This window comes from Talpa europaea, assembly GCF_964194135.1.
Source record: "Talpa europaea genome assembly, chromosome: X".
NCBI classification, from domain to species: Eukaryota; Metazoa; Chordata; class Mammalia; order Eulipotyphla; family Talpidae; genus Talpa; species Talpa europaea.
The window spans coordinates 93,500,494-93,523,439 of NC_140081.1; positions in this window are offsets into that span (position 1 = coordinate 93,500,494).

Here is a 22,946-nt window from a genome sequence, read left to right on the forward strand (position 1 = left end):
GGCCAGGGGGCAGCAAGCCCCAAGGTCCAAAGGGCTGGTTGTTATAGGTTAGCCCCCACTTTGGCCCTCTACCTACATCCTAACCTGGCATAAATGAGAGCTGGGGTTTCCTAGTGGGATTGCCCAACCTGGACCCTGCCCACAGCTGAGCCAGGGTCGCAGAGCCACAGAAAGCAGTTCTGCCTCAGCTCCGTGCGGGGCACTGAACCCCATGCCGGTGACTGTAACTCGGGGTGTGTTCTCTCCACAAGGGGGCTTCTCAGTCATCAGGGAGCCAGCTGCACACGCCTGTGGGAGCGAGAGAACCCGGGGCGGGCCACTTCAGCTCCCTGGAGCTCAGCATCCTCGCCTGTGAGCTTGGGTAAGAGTAACGGAGTGGAGTTTCCAGGAGCACAGAAATGAGCGAGCGCGTCCAGGGGCCAGAACGGACCGCGAGCAGCAAGCCGCTCCGTTTCCCACTGTTCCCCGCGGCGCCGAGGAACATGGGCAGGCCCAGGGCCGCAGTCACACCCCTGGGCCTTGGGCGCTCCTGAAGGGCTTGGCTTGGCTTGGCTTGCAACCTGCTGCTCTAACAAGACTCTGTGAAACGATGGGTTACTTGTGGGGGAGGGCACGGGTTGTGTAGCAGGTGGTGGCGCTGGGGTGCTGGTGTGGGGGAGTGAGGCGCGAATGCCTGTCGAGGTGTGACATGTATTCACAAATGATCTAGTCTTGTAAACGAACGGTAAATCAATAAAATTTGACTTAAAGATGAATTCTAGCTGGGGCAAGACGGAGTAGACATACGTGTCCCTATTCCTCTCGCTATATATGGCACATGTCCCTGGACGTTATACAGCAAACAAATTAAGAAGACTCTGGAAGGTGGAGAGCAGTTCACCAGCTAGAGGCTGGGTGACCTGGAGAGCAGCGTGGTCGCCAGGTCCCCACGTCGGCCCTGTATGCCCCAAACTTGAAATCAAAGAAAGTCAACAGCACAGAAACAGCTAGGGGGACAGATAAGAAGCCCTGACAAAAGCCTGTTCTCCAGCCAAGGGACTCGGGAGAGGGAACGCACCCCAAGACAGAAAAGTCAGGGAAAAGCTGCTCTCTCCCGACCAAACATCACAGAAAACACCGTGACCCGCCCTTCCTCCCAATCAGCAAAGACAGTGGTAAGCCTGTACTGCACCCTCGGCAGTCCACAGCAGGTCACCCCGACCTCCCCCCCAGGGTGGTATCACAAAAGATAAAGTGGGGAGCTGGGATCTTCTTCCCCCCAGCACTCAGGAAACCGCCACGCCTCAGGTCAAGGAGGCCAAGTGGGGAGCAGTAGAGAAGAGCCCCTCCCCCCTTCAGCCAGGGAGGTATCATTGCAGCCTTCAGCTAGGTATCATTGCAGCCCTCACTCCCACTGCAGTGGCAAGAGTCCCTTCCCCACCCAATGGGGTGTCAAAGGAGAGTGAGTGGGGACCCTGCACTTCCTATCCCACTTGGCAATAATCGGGGAGCACACCCTTCAGTGGCGGATCGCTGTCAGATAAGGGCTGCGATTTCGGAAGATTTTGATAAAACCCGGAGACTCACAGCATGAAACCTGAAGTGTCCAGGGTACCATCTATATCACTTGCCATACCAATACCTAGAAAAATCACAACCTTGGTGAGGAAAGATGCCAACGCCAAGCCAAATCTGATGTTGGGATGATCTGACAAGCACTGTAAGTGAGCTGTCATAAAAGTGCTTCAGCAATCAGTTGCAAACATGCTCGGAACAAATAAAAAATAGCAACATCTTAGCAAAGAAATAGAAGATCTAGGGCCTCCCTGGTGGTGCAGGGGGTTAAGCACAGCATTAAAAAGCTGTCCGCAGCCTCTGCAGCCTGAGTTCGATCCCCGGCCAGGGAGAAACCTACGTGACACAGCAGACCTCTCCTGCCGCGCCCACTGCTCCCCTCAGCAGTGTACTTTGTTCAGTCTGCCTGTTCTGCTCCCCACTCTGTATCTGGTGAATCCTCTCACCCTCCCGCATCTCTGGCTGTACCCCGGTTCTTGTAGGCATGAATAAATAAATCTTAAAAAAAAAGAAATGAAAATTAAAAAAAAAGAAAAAGAAATAGAAGATCTGAAAAAGAGTGAAATAAAATTTTAGATCTGAAAAATACAATAACTGAAATAAACATCTCCCAGGATGGACTCGGTAGCAGGTTGGCAATGACAGACGATTGTTCATCCACGAACTTGAAGACAGAACAACAGACCTTACTCAAGCTGAACATCAGCGTTGACTGGGGGAAAAATGAACAGAGCCTCGGACTACAACGAGACTATAATGAAAGTTCATTATGATGAAATATCTTTAAAGAGTTTTGCCATTAGTGTCCCAGGAGGAAAGGGGAAAAATGAGTATGAGTCTGAAAAAGAATTTGAAGAAATAACAGAAAATTTCTCAAGATTCAAGAAGCTGAGTGAACCCCCAACAGGATAAATTCAAAGAATTCTATGCCGAGACACATCACTCCTAAAGGATAAAGACAAAGGGAAAATCTTGAATGCAGTGACAAGAATGACACCTTCCTTGTAGGCGAATAACTACTGGAATGACAGCAGAATCCTCATCCAAAATCGTGGACGCCAGAGGAAATGATGCAACAGTTTTCAAGAACTGTCAATCCAGGATCTAAATCCAGAATAAATATTTTTCTGAGGGAAAATGAACTTGTCACCAGCAGACCTACCTTACAAGAATGGCTAAAGGAAGCTTTCTAAGTAAAGAAGGGATTTTGGAACGTTGGGAAGGAAAAGGCAACAGAAAGTCACGGTGTGGGTAAATATACTGGATTTCCCGCCTCTTGAGTTTTCTGAGTGATGATGATGGTGGCAGCAAAAATTGAACGCTCTCTGACATGCTCACTGTTTGTGGACAAAGCGGTTAAGGCAATCATTTTAAATGGGGAAGGGTAAAGAAGCAAGCATATTGTCAATACCAGCAGACTACCAATTAATTACACATCTATAAAGTTTGCTTTTTTGGCTAAAAAGAAAAGGTCCTTCCACATAGTAATGGAGCATCATTGGCAGACAGTGGTCACGTTGTTACTGTTTGTAAAGATAGACGACAGCAGCTTGGGGCTGGGGCCTGAGGAGACTGGGTTAAATCTCACCAAGGCCTGCCCTTAGGGAGATTACAATCCAGCAGGAACAAAAGAGTCTGAAACAAAGGCCTTTATTTAGTTGACCTCTGACGAGGGAAATCATCTACTGTACGACAATGTGTTTTGGAGGGAATCATAGGCTGAATTGTGCTCCATTGCCAAATTTATATGTTGATGTCCCAAACCCTTGTACCTCAGAATGACTATTTCTGGAGATGGAACCTTTTAAAAAGGCGATTAAAGTAACAAGGAACCCCTCAGGGTGGGCCCTAATTCTATGTGACTGGCATCCTTAATCCCATCTGCGGGTGACCTTATGAGAAGAGGAACAGACACCAGGGATGCAAACTCACAGAGAACAGACAACATGAGCACCTGGAAGAAGGCGGCCATCTTCAAAGCAAGGAGAGAGGTCTCAGGAGAAACCAACCTGCCAACAGCTTGATCTTGGACTCAGCCTCCAGAACCGTGGGGCAGCGGCTCGGCTGTTAAAGCGCTGCGGCCCGTGCTGCTTTGCTGTGGCAGCCCAAGCGACCAAGGAGTGTCATCACGGCATCCTTACAAGAAAACACTGCTAGGACCCATAACTGCTGTATCCACACACTGGAACCTCATGCAGCCATTAAAAGGAACCATTTTAGAATATTTTTAAAGACGTGGAGAGATACATCAGATCCTGGGCCAGCGGGGGCGGGTGGTTTACACGCATCTGACGCCCCATGACACATCCCCTCTGGTCTCACGATGCTCCTGAGTGAACTCTGCCAGCACTTCCCCAGCACGGGCCTCATGGTTTCACTGTTAGCCCTGAGCCTTCCCCGAAGCACAGGAATCAGCCCACCCACAAGCACATCCAGGACAGGCTGGCAGCGACCCCAGGAACCACTCTTACCTGTGGGCCAGAGCTAACAACTGGGTCACTACTCCAGCTTTCCACCCTGCAGTTGGGAGGGCAGCCTGAGGCGTTCTAGGCGCTCCCCGAGAGGGTCTGCACCACCCACAGCCAACCCCTCATCACACACCCTGACCTGAGCATCCGCCTTTGCTGGCTGCTGCACCCTGTGCCTTCACAACTGCTTCCTGTGACCGCCCCCTATACTCAGGGTGCTCCAGAGAACCAGAACCAGTGGGGCGTGAGTGTCTGGAGATTTCCTTTCAGGAACTGGCTCACATACTCGTGGAGGCCGGCAAGTCCAGTGTTTGCAGGGCCGGCCAGCAGGCTGCAGTCAGGGAGGGAGGCTGTCCACTGGAGGAGGTTCCCGGAACGGGATGGGGATGGGATCTGAGGGGGCCCAAGGGACTGTGGTGGAGGACTATGGGAAGGGGGCTTTGCTGTTGTGAGTGGTGTGGTAACACATATCTGAGGTGTGAACCTATTCGCCTAAACCGTGTACCATGTTGTAAGGAACCTTACCTCAACAAATATCATTTCAAAGAGAAAAAGAAAGTTCATCTCCTGGCAGATTCCTTCTTGCTCAGATGAGGTCACAGAAGCATCTAGAGACATGTTCACCCAAATAAATGGGCAGTGTCCCAGTCAAGTTGATGCCTAAAAGGAACCATCATGCTTCCCACATGCATGACCTGCACCAAGTAGTGTCCTGGCTCCACTTTTGGGCGCCAGAACAAATGTAAATGAAAACAAGCAGGCTAGAAAATTGCCTGTAGACCAAGGGATCTATGTATGGAAACATAACTGGAAAGAAATGTGGCCAGAATCCTACCCGCGTTGTTTCTGGAAGCGGGATTCGTGGCTGGTTTTCTCCTCATCTGCTTTGTGGATGTTTTCTAGTTTTGGCTGAATTGTCTTCATAAGCTTGCTTGGGTAGTCAGAAAGGATAGTCGGAATGCACACAGGACAATGAAGACTTCAATTAGATCAAAGCAAATTGCTCCTAGAGAATAGACAGGGGAGTGAGTTATTGCCCTTGGGGGAGTCTAGAAGGACTTCATGAAAGAGGTGGCATTGGATGTGCCACCTGGAAGGGTGGATGGGGTGAAGAGGGTTGGTAGAACACGCCACATTGGAGAAATGGTGTGAGGGAGAAAATGAAGGTGAGAAAATGGAGACCAGGATGCAGTTGTCCAAAGTGACCAGCTGGTGAGGCTGAAAAGGCCTCAGGTGAGTCCAACGATTCCCAGAAGGGTTCCATCCAAAAGGGGTTCCAATATTGGCAGGCCCCAAAGTCAAAGGCAAAGTGTGTGTGAGGTTTGCAGACTAGGAGGCCTGAGGACAAGGGCGTCTCTCCCGAGTAGGGGCTCCTGCCCCATGGGCCCCTGGGACTTCGCTCCTCGTGTGAGAGGGGTCCTCCCTTATCTCCGCACATTTCCTTCCTCCTTCCTTCCTTTTCTCCTGAGAGTGTGGCTGCGCTCTGGGGGAGGATGAAAAACAACTCAATTGTTCTCCCCATCTGCTCTCCCAGCAGCAAGCGCGCGTTCTCTGCTCTCCCTACCTCTCTCCACACCAGCGCCGAGCAGTTCGCAGAAGACTTACCTCTGCACAGCACGCATGTCTGTCTGTTTCTCACTGGGTGTGTGTACATCTGCCTCTACCTGTGTGTGTGTGTGTGTGTGTGTGTGTGTGTGTGTTCCTCTGTGTCTCTCTGTGCTCTGAAGATGGTCTGGAAGAGGCACATACCAGAATCGAGTGGGAAAATGTGAAAGGAGTCAGATTAGAGAAAAAGCACCCAAAGGCCCATGAGGCCGGCAGCAAGGTCAAAAGAATTGGGGCTCAGGGACTGGAATTGGTGTGATGGCAGGGGGGCCAGCCTAGCCCTGGTCCTGAAGCAGGTGGTCTCTCTGCTAGGGGTTCGTTTTGCAAAAGGCTCTCGAACAGCACAGTCAAGAGGGAGGCTTCTGGGGAGCTGGGCTGGCGCCTGCGCCTCATGACAAGCTGCTCCCGTCTGCTGAAAAAGAAAGCCAACCCCCTAAAAAATCACTCAACCGAGCTGCCTTTGCAAAGAGTCCAGAATAGTCGCTGCTTCAGGGAGGCTTTGAGTTGGGGCCAGAGAGCAATCGAGGAGGTGAAGGCCTCTAAGTCAGCCCAGAGGAACAGAAGTGAACCACCAGGGCGTGTGGCCGCCTTGAGAATGTGCCTCACAGACTCCCAGCTGCAAGGGGTGCCCTTGACTTGGGGCCTCAGCTCTGTGCTCTGAAATCCACTTGGCCAGGGCCTGCTCCCCACGTGCCTGAGCTGGCAGGGATACTAACACCTCCTTCCTGGAGGAGCGGGGCTTCTCTGGTCGTCAGCTCTTGCTGGAGGACTCCCTGATGGCTTTGCCCAGCCTGCCTCAGACAGCAGCCCTGCCCTCTCCTCTTCCCTCAGGGTCAGCCTTGAGCCATGGCCAGACAGGTCTCCAGGCCTCTCCCTCCCCCCCACTTTTTCTCCCAGGTGTTTCCTCTAATAAAATCCTTAGCGCTTCATCCAAGACAGGCCGGTGCTTCTTGAAGGAGCACAGCCAACAGCAGGAGCGCTTCCAGCACGCTGTTCCATCAGCTGGTCTCAGGCTACTGGGCCACAGCCTCCCACTGCCCCGCAGGGTGTCTGTCCAGGATGGGCTTTCAGGAGAAACAGGCCCCTGGGAGAGGAGCAGGTGCGGTCTGAACCCTCGGGTGGGCGGACACCACCGCCCCCCTACCCTACAATCTCCGCTACCATTTTTTGTAAGACGCTGGAAAATGTTCCAGCACATTCTGTGTCACAGGTGGCTCTGCGATGGTGTAGCGGGACCAGGCTTTGGGGTTCAGTTGCTGGTCTACCCTATGGCTGTGTGACCAGACTGACCGCGCTTCGCGGGCCAGTCCTTCCTCCCTCTGTGCCTCCTCCCTCCCCATCTCCCCCTGCCTCCCTCCCCCTCCCCCCTTCCCTCAGCAGTCACTGAGCACCAACTCTTCCCCGAATCAGCTGGGGCTCATGAGTGGCAGGCGCAGCACCTGCTCTTAACCCTTTGACTGGGGTCAAACTCCTGGGAAGGAAGGCATGGAGGCAAGGGTCGTGCAGGAGAATGTGGGGAGCCGGCAGGGGCCTGCCTGCCTGGGGGTCAAAAGAGGCTTTGCCACAACGCAACTTTTAAACTGAGACCCGAAAAAAGACCAGCTTTCCGGAGGCTGAGGAAGGTAAGAAACGGGGCGGGGCGGAGGGCAGCGTGGGGGCGGCCTGCAGGCCGCGCTTGCTCCTGCGCTGTTTTCTCAGAGCACAGAGCTCCCTCAGAGCCCGCGTCCTCTGTCTCTCCGTCTGGCCATCTTGTCTTTCTATCTCTCTGTCTCTGTCTCTCTGTGTCTCTGTCTCTTGGTTTTCAGACTAACGATCAAATCAGGTTCAAGGTCATGCATCATCACGTTTCTCTCCGGGCACTGAGGTGTGTGGTGTCACCGACCCTCCTTCCACAGCAGGGTCTCACCCCGATGGCAGGTGGGGCCTGTCAGTCCTGGAGGCAAGGGGCACGGCCCCTGGTGTGTGTGTGGGGTGGCCAGAACCCCAGCCTCCTGGCAGCCTGCAAAGCATCAAGGGACTTCCATGGGATGTTCACGTACCCCCCACAGGGCCCGAGGGCTCCCGCAGCCTGAAGCCCCCTGTGAAGGCAGCCGGGAGCTGCTCCTCGACAGACTCAGGAAAGCAGCTTCCTGGGTCGTCCACCTTCCTCAGCTCGGGAACTGGACTGGACTGGTCATCTGGGGGATCTAGGCGGGGCTTCCTGTTTCCAGCCATTGTCAGGGGCCTCGAGGGGGGGGTGGAAGGGGAGCTGGCTCCTGGTGTCTCCCAACTTCTGGCTTCGGTGCCTGGAGCGTCTGGGGCAGCTGCCAACCCCCTGCCCCCCACGCAGCGATTCCCCTGCAGCAGGAAGGTGGAGCTCCCACCAGCAAATGCTCCCCCAGCCTCCTCCACCCTGCTACGGGCCAGGCGGTTTGTATACTTAATAGTATGACTAAGTGACAATGACGGAAGATCCCGCCCGAAGCAGAGGGAGAAGCTGTTATGGCGGCGGCACTTTCACTTCGTGCTTTCCCAGGCACCCGGGCGTCCACGTGTGAGCGCGCTCACGCTATTTTGGGCTGATGCTTCATGAATAAAACAGAATCTCTGCCAAATCCAGGGCATACCTTTTCTCATCTCCATCCTCTCCCGATCCCCCAAATCAGCACTGGGCCCCGCCCCGACAGAGAGCAGTAAGGCCCTGCGCCAACCGTTTCGTGGCTCCTAAATTCCCCTGAAGCTGGGGCAGAGAACACACTTCCCTCGATGACAGGCGATCTGCACGCTGAGAGCAGGACTTCCTGCCTGCCGCCTCTCCAGCCTCCTCCTGGGCACCAAGCGGGCACCAGCCTGCACTGTCAGGTGGTGCCCATGGCCCCTGCTGGCTCCTTTGGCTTGGGAAGTAAGTGATGTCAGGAGGGACATGTCCTCTGCAGGCACGGGTCTGCTTTACACTGCTGTCCTTGACACTGGACCTCCTGGTGACGCCCTTCCAGGAATGTCAGCTCCTCTTTGAAAAGGATCCAACACCCACAATCAGACATCCTTCCACTCTGCCCACCCTGGCTGTGAGGAACAGGGTTGAGGCTGGGGAAGGCCCAACTGGTCCCCAAGGAGCTGATGTGGAGGCCACCCCAGCCCACCACGGGGCAGGGCACTTCCAGCCTTGGAGGGTGGGCAGTCTTGGGCTCCCTGTGTCATGAGGATCAGAACTGCCATGAGAGCAGGGCCATATTTTTTCCTGGCTGCCGGGTGCCATTAAGTGCTAGCGCAGGGAGGGGTGAAAAGTCATGGAGGAGAATATCACCTATTCATCCGAGAATGCAGGGATTATTGACCCGGATTTCCAGACTTGCACGCACCAAGATCATCAAGCAGACGGCACAGTCAAAGCAAGAGGGGCTAGGATCAAAGATGGCCGTCCAGGGACGAGGCCATTGCAAACAAGCGCTGTTTGCTCCAAGGACGTGACTGCACGGCCAGCGCTTGCGAACGCGTGTTAAAGGCGAAAACTCGGCGCGCGCTTGGTTGTCGACGGGCTCAGAGGCGAGCTTGAATCCCGACCCCTCTGCTTGGCCAGTGCCTCTGGGTAAGGAGTGGGTCTTTCTCTTTCCGTTTTCCTTTCCAGCTTTCTGCATTTCCTGAATTTTCTTTAACTTCTCAGAGCAGCAGCGCTCATTCTTGAACCGCCTGGGGAGTCACTTGCAGAGCTTGGGCCTGCAGAGCCCGGTCGCAGGCAGCTGTGGTGTGTGACCAGCGCGAAGTTCTTAAGAACTTTTGAAAAAGGGACCTGGCATTTTAATGTAGCAGGAGCTCTCACAAATTATGCAGGCAGCTCTGGTTGGGCCCTGCTCCCAGAATGTCAGCTTCAAGGGGCTCCGGCCCCACCAGAACCTGAGAATTTGCATTTCCAAGAGGCTGCAAAGTGCCCCCTGAAACTGCTGTATTGGAATGATAAAGATTGCACTGATGAAATAGCTCCCAGGTGCCTTCCAGAATGTGTTTACAGCTCATGAACCACCTTGGAACAAGAAGACATATTGAAGATCAATGAGAAATAAAGATGCTGTGGTTCCCAAAGGAGAATGGAGATCAATGAGACTCCCTGCTCGGACCTCGTGAGCCCTGGGGGCGCGGGACCAGCTCCGTTCCTGCTGCGCGCCGCAGGCCGGGTGCCTCGCGGGCCTCAGTCTCCCGCTTGCTATTTGGGAGCTGAGATGACAAGGTCCCCCTCACAGAGCTTTGCATGATGGTTGAAAGCCTTGAGGCCCCGGCTCATGATTCTTGCAGACACTCGTTCCTGGGGGTGCCGCTGCTCCCCTGTGTCTCCTCCACTAGACTGAGTTCTCACTGGGAGAAACGGCTCTCAATGCCTTTGGTCTGGGGTTACTCAGAGGCCCCTGACATGGAGCCAGGACCCTGGAGGGGAGGAGGGTTTGCCTAGGGGAGAGACTGTGGGGTCCCCCAAGAGCCAGAGCAGGGAAAACAGGAGTACTCCCAGCTCTTCGTGCTGCTGCCCACAGAGTGCCAGGCCCATCGCTGGCAGTGCCCGAAAGGGGAGTCCTGGCACAGGACAGAAAATAGACATGGGGTCTATAGGCTGCACCCTGGCAAACACCCAGGACTGGAGTCTGGTGAAATAGAAGCAGGTGCAGCTCTCCTCGGCTCTGCCTGCTCCCCCCGGGGTATCACGGAAAGGCAAAGATGACACAGTCTGACATGTGCGCCAGGACGCCGCCAGCACTGGACAGTCACCAGGGTAATGCAAGCAGCCGGGAAGCGAGGCCTCCTGGATCGATGCTAACACCTTCGTGTGTTGCGCAAACAGCTCTTGCACAGGCTGGTGAAGAGACTCTCTCTGGCCCCCGGGCTGCTGTGCCAGTGGGTAATTGGGCAGTGCGGGTGTGTGTTCCTGAATCGGGTCTCTTTGGCCTATGACTCAGGGCCAGTGATCATGATGACCAGAAAGGAGTGAGCGCTGGCAGTCAGAAACCTGCGGCTCTGCTGCAAGTTGACATTGACCCAATTTGGGTGACCTTTGGCAAAGGCTCTGTCCCTCTCTGAGACTCGGCGTCCCGTCATCCAGGCTTCAGAGCACAGATGTTCGCAGGACATGATGGAGCGAGAAGAGGGGCTCAGCCGCAGTAGTGGCCGCCTCACCAATCTGCGGGCTCGCTGCCCTGCAGGCATCTGGCCCAAACTCGCCGTCTGCACTCAGGCCCGGGTGTCCAAAAGGGCATCGCGGCTGGGAAGGACCCTGCCAGTTCCGCCAGCCCCGGGATTGTGGGGGAGCCAGCGAGGGATAGCAAGTTCGGGTGATCTGGGATGGAGGTTGGGATGTACCTTCCCGGGCGAGCCCCGCAGCCGGGGTCCGTCCGGCTTCCAGGTCCCTGCTGGGGGAGCTGGGCAGGCCGTGTCCCCAGGAGCCCCCTCTGTGAAATGAGTGCAGCAGTCAGGCTGCCCGAGCCCCCAGGAGTCAAGCTGTGAGTCAGAGGAGACACCATTCAGATGGGCGGGAGTCCGGGGGAGCTAGGGGGCCGCGGGTGGGGGGGGGCAAGGGCTGGGAGGGGCCTCCCCCGCCCCCCCCCCCCCCCCCCCCGCTGCTGTAACAAATGGCCAGCAGCGAGCCCATGGCTGACAAGGGCAGCACTGGCGCGCTCGTACTTACGAGAGCGTCTTGCCTTCTCCGGTCCGTGGCCCTCCCTCCCGTCGCTCCCGCCACTCGCCTCGCCTCCTTATCCCTGTCCTGCCACTGACTCTGCTCACATGTAAGAATCCTGGTCACCCTGAGGGGCCACCGGCGCCATCCGGGGAATCTCCTACCTCCAGATCCTGGCTCCGCTCCCACAGGCACAGGCCCTTCTGTCACAGAAGGTCATATGCCCAGCTTCTGGAACTTGGAGGTTGCTCTCTGGGGCAAAGGTGGGCATGACCGCCCACCGGTGCCCCACCGGGGCAGAGCCACTCTGCGGGCACCTGCATATCACTGTGCCTGGACGCCGGGACCCTGCCCAGACCACCCCTGCTCCTCCGAGCTCGGAGGGGGGCAACTGTTTTATCTATTTCTTTCTTTTTTTTTTTAAATCTTTTTTTTTTTAATAGAGGCATGTTTTATTTATTTATTTATTTATTTGTTTGTTTGTTTATACATGCACTGGGTACAGTCAGAAGCACGGGAGGGTGAGAGAATTCACCAGAGCCAGAGCGGGGAGCAGAGCAGGCAGAAGGACCGAAGGACACTGCTGAGGGGAGCAGCGGGCGGCAGGAGAGGTCTGCGCGCCATGTGGGACCCTCGCCTGGTGGCCGGGGATCGAACTGGTGCTGCAGAGGCTGCGGGCAGCTTCGCAACCCAGCGCTCAACCGCTGCGCCACCAGGGAAGCCCTTATCTATTTCTTTTTAACAAGTGCCTAGGGCGGGGCACCTGAGGCCCAGAGAGGGCATGGGCTTGCCCCAAACCACACAGGGTGGAACTGGCGGCAGTCCAGGCGAGCAGAGCTCCAGGTCAGCTTCTTCCCACGGGCCTGGGGACCGGCCATCAGAACTCGGGGGCTGCCCCAGTGAGGGGCCCGCTCTCAGGAAAAGAGGCCCCGGGCATCCTGCCAGGAAGCCCCCTTCACCTCCCAGCACCTTCACACCTCCCTTCCTGGGACACAGGATAACAGAGAAGGAGGGCACACCACTCACCTGCCTGCTCGCTGTGCCCCCCAACCCCCCCTGACCTGCAGCCCCTCTCATGGTGCCTGAGGTACCACGGCATCGTCACGACCCCCCTGGGCTGCTCACCCAGGACTCAGGTTGCAGGGTCCAAGTGAGGACTTCCATACACACCAGGACATGTGATGCGTGTGCACAGCGGTACGTGTGTGTGTGCACAGTGGTAGCATGTGTGTGCCCAGAGGCAGCATGTGCAGGCCCTCTGACAGACTCACACAGTGCACAGTCATGTGCATGCACACATAATGCATACTCCTATATGTTCACACCTGCACACTTACACCCGTAAATTATATAGCACCACACACGCTCACATGCACACATATGGTTGTGTGTGCACGCCCACATGTGTGTACACACGTGCCCACACATTCACACAGTGCACCACACTCATACATGCACACCCACACGTGTGTGAACAGCCATAAATAATCTCACACAGCCCACATTCTGCTCACCGCCAGTCTCAAGGCTGCCTGGCCTGCCCTCCCCCAGCACTCCAGTCACTGCCTCCTCTGCCTGCCACCACGTGCCCCCTCTCTGGCACTCTGGTGGGGACCAGTGGGGATGGGGAGGTGCAAGCCAAAATAAAGGAAGGGGTTGGACCCTCCCTGGGGGCCTGCCATCTCACCAAGGCGTCCTGGGACAGGGGCCTCCACACCTCTCTGACAGGGTCACTCAGAGCCCTGCCTGTGGAGTGAATGGGACACTGAGGCTCTGTTCCAGCCTTGGTTTCTGTTCACAGAGTGGAGCCTTTTGGCTATATCCTGGGGAATAGAGGTCTGGGGTGCTGTAGAATTGGGGGTCAGCATGCTGTGGACATGCACCCTTGAGCATGCTTCCAGATGCAGCACATGACTCCATGAGGGCACGTCTGGGTGTGCATGTGTACATGTGTGCCCGCCCTGAGTAGGCCATGCGCAAGTGTGTGTGTGCACCTGTGTGTGCACTGGTAGGCTGTGTGCATGTGTCTGTGCATGCCTGTGTGAGTGCTTGCATTTGAAAGCTTGGGCTACTTGAACAAACTCTCACAGCTGGGTGGCTTAAGCAACAGACATATATTTCCCACAGATCTGGAAGCTTCGAATCCAATACCAAGTCGCTCTCAAACTTGGTCCCTGGTCCTCTTCTCTCTTCCTGGTTGTAGACAGAGGCCTTCTCACTATGTCCTTACACGGCGGAGACAGCACTGTGGATTTTCTTCGTTTATCTACAAGGACGTTAATCACCCTGGGGGGGGGAGCACCCCCTCCACACCTCATCTAAATATAATCACCCCCCAAAGCTCCTGCCTCTGAATAGCATCACATCATGGGGTTCAACTTGTGAGTTGGGAGAACTCAACCATTCAGTCCATAACTACCCTGTGTGTGTGTTCATATGTGCCTACACATGTGTGTCCCTGTGTGCACAGGCTGCATACATATGTGCGTGTGCCACACAAGTGCATTTCCTGAGTGAGAGTGCCCTGACCTTCTCCAGCTTGTCCTCCACAATTGCCCCTCTTCGTCACCCGCCTTGGGTGGGCGTCTGGATAGTAAACAGGAGCAGGGTTGAAGGCACCCCAGGACCTGTGGGGGCCTCCAGGCCCTGTCAGCCTCTAGGCCCATCCTCTCCGTTCCTCCTCCTGGGGGCCACAGTGCCCCCTCCCTGGAAGCCGTGCTTGTCTGCTTCTGCAGACAGGCTTAGTCACTGCTTTGCCTGAGTTCCCACAGTGCTTTGCACACATCGTTCTTACAGAGCTTGCCAAGTGGTACTTTAGGTATTTCTGTCTCCACAGTTACCAAGGCTGAGTCTGGTGCTGGTTCGCTTTGCTGTGCCCAGCGCCCACTTGTTGAGTGACTGAGAATGCCTGCTGTTGCCCCATGAAGACCGAGGGCCCGTGGCCAGGGGACACCGCTTTCTGGTGAGGCCCTCTCACTGCTTACAAAGCCCTGCCCCAGTGTCTCTCCATTAAGGCCAGCCCACCCGCTGGCAGAAACGGGCACAGAGGCAATCCAGGCAGGGCTTGAGGATGGGCAACTCCATGTCCTCCCAGATGGAGCCCCTCCCCACCTGGGCCCAGAGGCCTGCAATGCCGTCAGCACTGACCCAAAGACTGCCGGTGGGGACACCAAGGCCCCAGAGGACACGACCTGACCAGGGTGTCCCGGCAGGGCGATGACAAAGCTGGGCTTCCAACCCGGGGTGAACCCAGGCCACAGCCCTGTCCTGCTGCCAGGGAGCCAAGGCTGCAGGCCCTTCCCCGCCTGCCGGACACCCAGGCAGCAAATGGACAGGGCAACCAGGTCTGAGATTCTGGAAGCGCAGCGGCAGCTCAGAGTACTGCCGCCTGCCCAGTGGGCAAGGTTAAGAGGAGCTTGGCGGCCACACCCCCGACTTCTCTGAACTGAATCAGCAGGAATGAGACGGTGCCCGTCACTCCCACCTCCTCGAAAGCCCCACGCTGAGTGGCCTGTGCTGGGCTGTAATGTCCCTCCCCGCTGCCGGCACCCTTGAGCCTGCAAGCTGCCGATGTCAGCAAACACGGGGACCTTCCAGTGCCCACTGCTGGACAGGCGACAGAGCCGGGGGTCCCAGCTAACCCCTGGCACGGGGGCGGAGCCGAGAGGCAGCCGGAGCAGAAATGGCAGGGCCGGGTGGGGGCGGGGGAAGGAGTCTGTGGAGGTTTTATTACTTTTTGCCTTGTGATGACTGGCTCTGAGCCCACACATTTCTTGAATACATAATGGGGAGTTGGGCGAGACCGCAGAAATAAATTTTATTAGCACACAATCACTGCAGCCCCAGACAGGGCCTTCTTTCACCAGGTCGGGTCAATTAGCAGGATAATGCCAGGCAGGTTTTCGGTTTTAAAGGGTTTAATTAAAGTTTGGGTACAATGAACATGCAAGCCACCAATCTGCTCGCAGGGCATGGATTATCTGGAAATTGATTGTAACTTATGCTCATTTCTAGAAATGTAATTCCCTGGAAGATGTTGAAGGCATCCCTCCTCTGCCCCTCCCACCGCATAGGAGCCGACCCTGCCCAAGTCTTCAGCTCAGGCTTGGTGAGTTCCAGGGTTCCTCGGGGAAGGGGCGCAGCCATCAGGATCTCATATGCACACTGGGGTGGTGCTGGGACACAGCGTTGGTTTGTCCCTTCACTTACAAAACTGGGGGCTCTCTAAACTGCGACACAGAGGGGGCCCAGCTCCACAAAGCAGCCCCTGCTGACTGAGGCAACAGACCTGAGGTTGTAGCTGGGATGAGTGGGGATCCCCCTGCAGAAGGTGCCCTCTCACTGTGGACACAGGCTCAGGGCAGGTGTACACGGGGCCAGCTCCCTGTCCACAGGGTGGGGCCTCTGTTCGCCGCTCTTGAGAAGTGTTGACTGGAAGGCACCCTTGCTCCTGTGTGGTGCTGGGTGCTGGGGTACTGTGGGGTCCTATAGGGCCTGGGCTTCCAGTGATCTCGGAGCATGGCCTGGGGGGATGAAGGGTCCTGTTGTCATCCCTGCAGGGCACCGTGTGACCAGCAGCCACCACTTTCTCATCTATACATTGGAAACCCCAGGACCCACTTCTTATGGCTGTTGTGAGGATTCCAGGGTGTGATGACTCGTGTGAACATCAGCCCAAGCTTGAGGGATCCGTCCAAGTCTCTGTGGCTCCGTTCAGCACTGGATCCTGGTCAGCCTCTGAGCTCAACCAGCCCTATGAGGACCCCCAGCACCACCACTGCCCACTGTGGCACAGCCGGCCTGCAGAGTGGAGGGCCACCCTGTCTCTGCAGCCGGAGGGGGCTGCAGGGGTGGGGACCTAGGAGCCCAAGGCTGGCGTGGCCTCCCAAACCCTTCCAGGGGGCAACTAGAGCTGACCCAGGGCAGCCAAGGGGGCAGGACTGGACCCAAGGTCACAGGCAAGACAGGGCCAGCCTTGGGCGCCCATGTCCTGGGCCTGAACTCTGGCAGAGCCTCCCCAGATACATGGGCTCTGAGGCCCTTCCTCTTGGGGCCTCTGTGGGCCTGTTCGGGGAACTCTGGTCATCTGCTGAAGGTGGACCTACCCGGCCCCCGCTCCTGAGGTCCCGGTCCTCGCACAGGCCCCATCCCGGGGCATCAGAGTGGAGGGGCCTGGGGCCCACCTTGAGCAGGAGCGAGCTGGTGAGTACAGCGGCAGGACTGTGGCAGGATGCCTGCCGAGGAGGACGGTGGACAGCAAGGCAGGCTGCTGAGGGAAGGGGATCAGGGCGGTAGCAAAGGGAGTCAGTGGCTTCATGAGGGAGCCGTCACAGAGTTGCAGATATTTCTGTGAAATTCCAGGGAACATGACTCAGCTGGCATGAGCCACACCCCCACTCTGCAGAAAAGCACAGGCGCAGAGCCTCAGCATCAGGCAGAGGGGTAGCAGGTGACAACAGCCAAGTGGGCATCTGTGAGCGTGTGGCACAGACCTAGACAGGGCAGCAGGGCAGGCTGCCAAAGGCCTTGACCACCACACCAAAATGTCAAAGGTGAACAAACAGGCAGTGAGGGCAAAGGGAGAGAAGCAGCAGGCGTGGTGTGTGACTTTGACCCCTGCAGGCCTGAGAAGTGTCAGACCCACACCTGGAGAAGCCTGCTGGCCGTGCTTCCGCAGAGCTACCTGGCCCAGGCCCGGCCTGCCCTCCCTTCTCCCTTCTGACCCTCTGATGCCCTCAGGGTGCCCCTGTGCTAGGCACAGGCAGCTCATGTCCTCTTCCCCGTGAAGGCCCAGAGCGGTGCAGCACCTGGTCAGCTAGCGCCTGGGGAGCAACGCAACACCGCGCCTTTGCATCGTTTCACGGACATGTCATCTCCCCATTTAAGCTTCAGCTTCCCTCCCCGCAAGTACAGGCTATTGTGCAGAGGAGGAGCCCAAAGCTGTGCTTCCGGCTTCGTCCTACGCAAAGCCACGCACAAGCGTCCCCACCAGGGCAGCCAATTTCCTCTACTGTGCCTCTTCGGGGCCCGCCAGCCCAGTGCTGTGCCCAGGCATCAGAAGGCCCAGGGCCAAGACGGGCCCTGCCGGTGAGGATAGGCCACAAGTAGGGTCGGTGAGCTTTCTGGGTGCCCAGCTTGGCCTTCCCTCCATGTGGCTGAGAGCGTCTGGTTCAGAGTAAAGCAGAGCAGGACCTTGTCTTCGGCTGAGCTCGTCGCACCGGGGGCAGTGAGGGACAATCCAATTAGAAAAGCTAGGGGAGGGCAGCAGGAAGGTATGCAGGGGCCCTGAGCTGGGAAAGCAGGACACTGGGAACCCCGTGTACCCACGGTCATGCAGTATTGAGTGTGGCACTACCCACCCCTTCGGGAGCTGCTGTCACCATCGGAGCCCTTGAAACAGGCACCTGCCTCAAAATTCTTTGCAGGTTGTCTCACTTCTGTGCTGGGTGGCAGGCCTCAGGAGGGCAGCGACGTGGTGGCACCCACTCAGCACTTAGCACATGGCAAATGTGTAGTGGGCAGAGGAATGAACAGAGGACCGGAGCGATGGCAGAGCCAGGGAGGCGCTTGGCCTCTGTGAAGACCTGCGCGCGCCGGCGCCCTGCCTCTGTCCGCAGCTGGGGACCCATGGCAAGGGCAAGAACTCGGGCTACTAGGCTCTGGGCTGGGCCAAGACTTCCTTCTAAACGTGCAGTTGGTCAGGACTGCCTTCCAGAGAGCCACCTGCATTCCAGGCCATGAGAGCCGCGGCCCACAGACCAGCCACCAAGGGGCCCCGAGGAGGGGAGACGCAGGCCAGCGGCACGCCCATCTGCCTAGGGGACGAGCCGCCACTGCGGATCTGGGGCCCCAAGGTCAGAGCATTTGTACTGCTTCCCGGAATCCTGGCATTTTTGTCTCGGAATAATGGGGGAGTGTGTGGTAAGCATGTGGGGGAGGTGGGAAGAATGCTGCCCCCTCCCCAGGCGAAGCAGGAGAGCGTGCCTGCGATCTGTGCTCAGCTGTTCCAGCTGACCTATGCCTGGGTCAGATGACAGCCAGCCAGCAAGCCAGTGCGCAGGCAAGACAGGGCGGGAGGGAAGCAGGAATCTTTGAGGCTGCATCTCCTAAAGTTCCCCATTCCTCCCAAGTCACGCTTGTCCTGAGGCTGCCTCCGCCAGTCTAGCATGGGGCGCCGGACTAGAGGACGTTTGTGCTTGTTTGTTTGTTTATGCAAGTGTGACACAAGCAATGCCTAGCCATTAGCCGCCTGTAGCCTGCTCTTCAGACCCAAGTCCAAAACACAGAGTCCTCAACAGAGCCTTCTGGAATGCCTCTATATCTGCCCGAGAAAGAGCGGGAAGCAGCTTTATGATGCAGAGCACCCTAAGCATCATTCTGCTCTCCCCTTTCATCATACAGGGGAATTGCTGAGGCTGGAGAGGGCGGGCTTCTTCCAAAGTTGCCATGTCCGGGCCCAAGGGACAGCCCCTGCTCAGGCCCCCGGCCCTGGCCTCCTCCATATTCAGATCCCATCAGACCAGGAGACCTGCAGTATAGCCCACAGCCAGCCCGGAAGACTCTTCTGGATCTTTTGCTGTAGCATGCCCATTTGGGAAATTTGTAGCCCATGGTCCTGGTTTGGGGTCCCCACGGGGCATGTACTGGGCCCTGAGCCTGCAGTTTCTGACTTTGAGTTGGCTCCTGAGCAGCGCTAGAGGCCCAGTGTGGTGAAGATCATAGGCCAGCCCACCCCCGCAGGCCTGAGCTCACACGCCCAGGAAACAGAACCCCGAGACACTTCCAAACAAACATGCAGGCAAATAAAACCTGCAGGCCTAGCCCAGACAGGTGCCAAGCTTCTACTGCTTCTGTGGGAGCATCTCATGTCCTTGGAAAATCTTGGGGAAGGAGGTGAATCCCAGAGCACTCGGCCTGAGACTAGCTGGCTTCAGGCCTCCACCCCCAAGGCCTAACCTGAGACTTGTGACATTGGGTCAGCAGGCCCTGCCAATTTCAGACTTGTGTGTAGTTGGGGACTTTGGGGAGTAGGCCAACGTCAAGATGCCTGTGACAGTCAATTACAGGAGTCAACTTGGCTAGGCCGCAGTGCCCAGGTGTTTGGTCAAACCCCAGAGTAGATGTTGCTGCGAAGGAAGTTTCTAGATGTGATCAGCATTTCAATCAGTTGACCCGGAGTGCAGGAAGTGGCCCTCCATAATGTGGATAGGCCCCACGCAGTCAATAGAATCATGAGCAAAGCTTCATGGAAAGAAAGGAATGCAGCTTCCAGACAGCAATAGAGAAACCCTCCGAGCTCCCAGACTTCAGCTCCAAGACCTGAACCCAGACTTGCCAGCCCACACTGCCACGTGAGCCCATGCCTTCTCTGTCTACGTTGAGCTGGCTCTGTTTCTCCAGAGAACCTGATACACTGAGTACCAGGAGCATGTGCGTGCGGGGGATCTGGACATGGGGAGGGCTGCAAGAGTGGCCTGGTATGCACCAGGCAGCATGGCCTCGGGTGGGGCGGGGAGTGACTTTTGAGGGGGTGGGGATCGGCTGAGCTTGGAGGCCACTGTGGGTGGAAAGCCTCAACACACACACACACACACACACACACACACACACACACACGTGACCACCCCCACTCGTCTCCAAGGAAGCACGCATGCCCCCAGAAGTGTCCAATTGAGTACGGGATGAACACAGCTTGCCGAATCTCACAAAATGGTTTCCAATCCAAAACCGGTCAACTGTGATTCTGCCAGACATTCTGCAAGTGAATTTCACAGGACTTTAAAGAGTTGGGCAACCCTATCTGCCTCCTGAAAATTCAAGCGGGACTGAAGTCTCTGAGAAGTCCAGCTAGAAAGAGAACCTGCTTAACCTCACTGAACCCCGTCTCTCCCAACCTTTTTTGATGCCAGAATCCTTTTTTCCTTAGGCTCTCCTATTGGCATCTGGGCAAATTCATGTTCCAGAGAACACATTTCTGGAAATTTTGGACTCGATGGCCTTTAATTGGCCTTCCAGCTCCAACAGGTTAGGCTTTTTTAAAATTTCCACAAGACTCATAAACCTGTTTGGTTCTCTATTAATTGTCATCCGTTTATTGGGATGTTATGACTCACATGCTGGATTCTGGCTGAGTGTAAATATCTGTGGCCACAACACCCTTGGCTGTGACCCAGCACTTGGCAGCAGCAGCCATTTGACTGTCTGACTTGGATGCTGACTGCAGATGCACGGGGCACTGATGCCTCTCAGTTCTTCACTCAGAGTGGGGGTACAGGCTGTGTCCTCCACAAAAGGTGGATGGCAGTGGTTCTGGGCTGTTGGGAATTTGTCCATGTCTTCAAAGAGCTGACAGAAACACAAATGCGAACGGAACTTTCTACATCTGAGTTTAAGGGTCTTGTCGGTAACCTGGAGCCTCCCTGGACTTCTGGGGGTGGGGGGTGTCTGCATTTGGCTTAAGAACCTGGAGAATGATCTGGGGTCTGCTTGGTGGCATGCACCTCTGACCTCTAAGGAAGTCTGGAGACTTCTTAGTGGTCTAGGTGTAAACTGAGGTGACCGGGAGAGTCAGCCCTGCCCTTCAGAGCTGATTGCAAAGGGACCCCGAGACAGGCCCTTCTTGGCTCTTGTCCCTGGTTAAATTCGGAAAGCAGCAGGAATTAGAGGGGCTCGTGGGGCAAGAGGGTCGTTCTGGGGCTTCTACGGACGGGTTTGAGAATGGTCGGTATTAATCACAAACATAGTTTCTTAGAGGTGGGGCACTGAGCTACGATTTGAAGAATGTGGGTTGTGGCTTGGGGGATCTAAGACCAGTTGTTGCTTGTACGAGGGACAGCTCAGGCAAAGGTTTGGGTTGGGAAGAGGGGTGCACTTGAGAAACAAGGGGTGGCAGTAACCAGCATGGGTCAAGTGGGGAGGGGTAAGAACGAACCCACAGTAATCCAGGCCTCCTGTGGCAAACCCACTTTTCATCAGCAGGCACCACAGGCCCACCTCGGTGCAGGTAGGGCAGGCTGCGCCCCCTCTGTCAACTCAATCCCTCTGGAATTCCCCACAGCAGCTGTCTCGCCTGAGCCACCAGCCTCCTCAGCCCCAGCCCCACCCTGGCTCAGCCAGCAGCAGGCTCAGCTTTAGCTCCCGAAGAAGGCCAAAGCCATCTTACTAGGGGCTCCGGCACCTTCACCACCTGCAATCACGCACGTCTCCCTTCTTTCTAGCAAGAGAGGACAAGGGTCGCTCCTCCCCTGTGGGTAGCTGGCCTATTCCCCCGGGACCCAGAGCCCCTCTTGTCCTATCTCCTCTGGGGCCTCACTTCTAGAAAGAGTGCTCAGCTTCAGTTGCTCCCACTGTCTCCACATCCCACAACCACCTCTACTTGTGAAGCTGAAATATCCAGTGATCCTCTGTGCACCCCCTTCTCCCCTCACCCAGCAAAAGCACTTCTCCCACAAAAACGCCAGCCCACACCCCTTGCTCCTGAGGAACCTTCTACTAACACTCATATATCAGTGGCAACTTAGGGGGAGGCCTGCTGAGCTGCTCCCCCTGACAACTGAAGGTTCCTGTGATCTCCTGCAGGTGTGCTGGAGAAGGTGCTCCCCGGCATGGGACACGTGGGTGGGACCAGGTAGAGGAACGTGCTGTGTCTGTCCCTCGGACCAGCCTGGAAACCCCGTGAGGGCAGGTGTGTGCTCTGCCTACCCCAGGCCAGGACAAAGGCTTATGTGTGAGCATTTTCTGAGAGAGAGGACTTGAGGGAGTGAGATGAGGGGCTGGAGGAGCAACGCGGGGTGGATGGATTGTCAGCGCCACACATATTTGCATGCTGGCCTCCTAAGAAGCCACAGGCGAGGGATCTTGAGGTCACTCTGGTGGGAGGAAAAGGCAATTTGTTCTTTCATGGGGTGTTAACGGCCCTGGTGCCAGAGTGCACAGGCCTGCTGCTGAGTGCCCACAACAACCCACCCCTTGGCACCAGTGGGAAGGCCATAGAACTGTGGGCTGCAGCCATGGCTGGAGTCAGAGATGGGTGAAGCCAGAGCATCTTTGGTGAGGCATGGCAAGTGTGCGGTGCCCACGTGCCACCCCCATGCCTCTCAGCTCTGCCTCTGCCCTGCTCGGGCCCAACTCCATATATCAACATGGGTCTCTATTTTTGAGAAAACTAAATGTTCTCCTTTCTTTCCTCAAGACACATGAAGTCCACGACCAGTCTCTCGAGAGGCCCCTTCAAGGTGGTGATCAGCTGCAACCCTCCCAGTGACTTCTTGCAAAGCGTTGGTGAGTCAATGAAGGTCCCTGGGGCTGCGGCAGAACCCTAGGCCATCTTTAAGTTCCCTCATCCTCCCCACTCAGTTCTAGCAGTGCTAGAACTCCCTAGACCAGCACTCTGGCTGCTCTGCTTCGCTTGTCTGGTGGGGTGACTCGGGCCTGTATCCCCAAGTTGTAAGGCTTTAATTGTCATGCCCTTGTTGGATCATGATCCCCATACTCTCCCATTCACCTTTTATTACCAGACATAGAAGCATCTAGAAAATGGCCACCGCCATTGAATTCCCTGGGCTGTCAATGTATTCCTTCCCTGCCCCCATTTCTTGGCAACAACCTTAGAGTTGCTTTCTTTTCCTGCTGGTTTGCTGGCCTGAGAAACCCACGCTGACCAGATGGTCATTGCAGCCTCA